Here is a 4,672-nt window from a genome sequence, read left to right as displayed (position 1 = left end):
TAAAAAAAAAATCTTCTGTAAACAAATTATAATCTTTAGTAGTTTCCTCTCATTTCAAAACATAATGATAGTGTGAGTAATATCTCAGTATGTTTCTTTACCATATCAGTAATAATTATTTCACTGGTGATGATTAGTATAAAACCCATTCTTCTTGAAAGGAGGGAAAATAATGTGAACTATGCCAGCCCACACAAGTTCTGTTACCTTAAGCATTTTGTAAAAGCAAACAGTATTTATTTGAATAATTTCCTTTCCACAGATATCATCAAGAGGTTACCACATTTAATATGTTTTTTCATATAAGTTCATTTGCTTTTAACCCATATTACTCTTCTTACACAGGCCTTGTAGAGACAGTTCACAAGAAGTGGCTGGGTCTCACACATTTGGAAAGGTAAGTTTTAATTTTCGTAAAATTTATAATAAAATTGTGTAAAATAAATGTATTTGTAATAAAGCAAATTTTATTTTAAAGTATTTTTGGAGACTAATTAGAGCTGGATATGACTTTGTAGGTCATCAAGCTTATTTTACTGTTGAAGAAATTGAGGTCTTGAGAAAATGAAATTTGCATCCAATGTAACAGTGGTAGAATTATGGCCAAAACTCAGGTCCCCTAACTCACAGTCTAGTGCTCTTAATACACATCACTAAATCTGTCTCTATTTTAATGGTTATTTGTCTGGTGAGGTGCCATGGGTATGTGTATGTCTGTGAGGGATAAGAATCTGTTGGTCCATAGAAGTGTGGCAGGCATATGAGAGAGAGATGACTCAGAAGAGCATTTTCTTTAAAATCGAGGGACACAGGAAGGGTACCATGGCAGAGGGAGATTCATACAGAAGATATTTCTTATGACTTTAGAGATGACCTTTTTCTTTTGGGACTCTTCTAGAATAAGGGGTGAGGAGGAGAAGGGAGAGATACTAATTTACCATGCTTGGAAATTTAAAAAAAAAGGTTGATATCTGTTGATATCATGAGAATTTGACTCACATTAAATATCATAGATGATAGTTAAGAAATTAAATGTGGCATATATTGGCCACAACAAATCCCACCAAACCTTATGAAAAAGAATGTTCACAGCTGTTTAATTTTTTTCTAAGGAGTCCATAGTAAGCAGCATCTATGTAGCTTGGAATTAGAGTCTGTCTGTGTCATTAAGTATTTGGATGACATAGCAAATGACAATTGTCAAACAGTGTGGCATTCTAAAAGACTCATGGTAATGTGGAAGGCCAATGTCACTGATACATTAAATGAAGGAGAAAGAAGATAGTCCAAATTTACACACAGTCAAGCTACCTTGTACTAAATAAAAACTATGTTTGCTGGACCCATCTCAAGTTCTCCCTCCCTGGACAACTCAAGTCCTCCTTCATATTTTTCTTGTGGGGCCAGAGAAGGTGGGCCAGAGGGAAGATAGGGAATACTTTCAATACTCCAAGGAGAAGATAGTGAGACCTCCTATTTATCATTTAAAACTCCACTTAGACATCATCCCCTCGCTGAAACCCATAGCCTGGATTTCCATAGACCCACATGGAAAAAATGCTTCTCTCTATTGTAGTATTTAGTAGACCGTATCATATTTGTCTTTGCACCTGTCTACCTCCCTAGACTAGACTGTGAGCTTCTTGAGGGAAGAAAATATATTTTTATGCCTTTCCCCTAATTTAGGTTTTCCAACCTTTAGGAAGAAGTGGAAATGATAACTGCTTTTCTACACTGGCTTCCTTACAATCCTTTATTCTATCTTCTGTGTCTCTGAGATTCAGCAGCCCACTCTGGCATATGGAACTGATAAACTAGGGAAGGAATCTGGTCATTGTTATTTAATGTTTGAGAACTTATAATTTTCTGTGGATGTTATATCCTGAGACACTCTGCTGCATTTTCTCCAAAGGAGGGGCCTCTTTCGTATCAGTAATGGAACTTGAAGGATTTCTGTTAAGCATTTACAGAAAATTGTTCCTCTTACTTAAAAAAAATGCAGGAGGCTTAGGCATAGTTGCCAAGTGTGGGAATGAGGTCTTTGATGGCTTAGCAATTCTTGCTTTCCTATCTCCTTCCCTTTTGATATTTTCTCATTATGTTTATCCTCCCTCTTCTAGGAGTTTTTGTTTTGTTCATACATGCATCCATGTATTCATACCTTCATTCCTTACAGATCACTAAAATGTAGCAGTCCTAGTCTTTGTACTTTGCAAAATACTCAAGATAAGAATGTCATACTGTGCATATGTAAAAGATTAACACCTACCTGTTTCTTTCCCATACAGACCTCTTGAGTACTTTATGTGAATATCAATGCGTGCTTTAGAGAAAATAATTCCTGCTTTAAGAGCTTATCACAGAGACGTTATGCCAAATTGGGACTTGTAACCCCAGTAGGTGGCAAGGGGTAAATCTTGACAAGTAAATGGACAGATAGAGCTTTATTTTATTCAACCCCTGCCCAATCTTCTGATTAAAATCTTCTATCACCTAATTCACACATAGGCTTACTGTGAGCCAGGCACATAGTAGATGCTTTACACATATTCATTTAATTCTCACTGCAATCCTGTGAAGTAAGCCCTTTTAAAGATGAGGAAAGTGAGGCATGAAGATGTTTAGTACATTCTCTAGGATCACGCAACTTGTAAATAATGGTGCTGAGATTCAAACCCAGGCAATATGACTCCAGATTTAATGTTCTTAGACACTATACTAAGATCTGAAACTTTTATGATTAATTTAGTATGTATATCTGCATTTCTCTTAGCTATTCTGTGTCTTCTTCTAAATGTGTGTCACATATATATGCTACAGAGCAGCTCAGAACCAAGGAAAATGGTATGTAACTTTGCTCTCAACATTTAAACACAGCACACAAGGATTAATGGGGAATCTACCAGAAAGATCAATTGAAACTAGTAGCAACAGAAAATCAGTGCAACAATTTGGTGACACAGAATGAAGGAAGATATTTTTAAAAAATTATTTTTAACAGCTTAGTGAGGTATAATTGATATGCAAAGAACTGTACATATTTAATGTGTACAATTTGATGAGTTTGGAGGATTTTTTTTAAAGGTGTCTTTTGGGTCCTGAAATTATGAGTCTTTGAACAACTTTCTCTTCAGGGAAATTTTCATTTATTGCCCCTTAGTTGTCACATGAGCACAAAGATTTTTAATTGGTCTTCAAACTTGAATAGAAAATAAAGGAAATGAGGGGTTTAAAAGTAAGTAAGTTTCATATTTTAATGCAGTAATGCCACCAGCCAGGCAAGGAAAAGTTCTAGAAAAGAGCTTTGTAAGAATGAGTCTTATAAAGTGAATAAAAGACTGTGTGGCTTTTAGAAACTTAGTGATTAGCACTGTAGTATTAATATTGCTGAAACTTTGACTATTTACAATAGGAGAAGTTAAAAGAAAGATGACTGAATTAGTTCTGACATGTTACCATGTGAGATAATATACTTTTGTACTTGAGAATAAAGGACAGAAAGATTAAAACCAATGAACACCATTTAGTTTATCTAGTGATGTTTGATAATTGTTCCAATCAGCAAATGTTCATCTTTTTTTAACGGTGTGGTAATTCTCTAGAGTTCCTAATTTTCTAGTTTTAGAATGACCCATGCCTCAACCTGTTATGCAATCCAAATGGTCACCGGACAATATCATTCTCAGTCTCAGAGCTTTAAGGACCATGTATATATCATTACCTCTCAAATTTTATCTCTAGTACTGAACTCTCTGCTACGCTCCAGATTTGTGTATCCAACTGTCTACTCTGTATCTTCACTTGGAAGTTTAATGAGCATCTCAAACTTATCATGTCCAAAATTGAATTCTGTATTCCCACACCAAGCCTGCTCCTCCCCCACTGTGCCTCCTTTCAATAAATGGCATCACCATTTACCTAGTTGCTTAGATTAGAATCCTTGGTGTCATTTTAGATTACCCTCTCTCTCACATACCCTACATCTAATCCTTTAGAAATCACATCAGCCCTACCTTCAAAATATATTCAGAATATGGCACTCCCCACCATCATAATGCAAGCTGCCATCATCTCTTGGTAGAAAATCACAAAACTTTCTCGGATAGGAAACTGTTTCCTTTTACAGTTTATTGTCTACTCAGCAGCTGGAGTTATCTCTAAGCTATAACTAATTTCATATGCTCCCCAATCAAAACCTTCCTTCTCACTCAGAACAAAAGCCAAAGTCTAAAATGGCCAGGAAGTCACCACACAAATTGCCCCCTCTGTCTACCTCTCTGACCTTTCCTCTTCTTACTTTCTTCCTTGCTTACTCTGCTCCGGCAACACAGGCTTCCTTGTCACAACCTACACAGTCCCTCATCAAGGCCATTGCACTTGCTATTCCATTTGCCTGAAGCACTCTCTACTCAGTTATCTTCATGACTCCCTCCATCCTTTTATTCAGATCCTTCCTCAGAGAGGCCTTCCTGATCATCCTTCCTAAAATAGCCTTGTTTCCTCACTCCACCCATTACTATTTAGCCTCTTACCCTGCCTCTTTTTTTTATGGCATTTATCATTACCTAACATATTTTTTTGCTTGCTTGTTTGTTTATGATCTATCTCCACCACTGGAATGTAAGTTCAGTGAGGGCAGAAATTTGTTCATTCATTGCTGTATCCTGCTTAC

Source organism: Balaenoptera acutorostrata, chromosome X (genome assembly GCF_949987535.1).
Source record: "Balaenoptera acutorostrata chromosome X, mBalAcu1.1, whole genome shotgun sequence".
NCBI lineage: Eukaryota > Metazoa > Chordata > Mammalia > Artiodactyla > Balaenopteridae > Balaenoptera > Balaenoptera acutorostrata.
The sequence above is the reverse complement of the archived record's forward strand: the minus strand, read 5'-3'. Positions refer to the sequence as shown.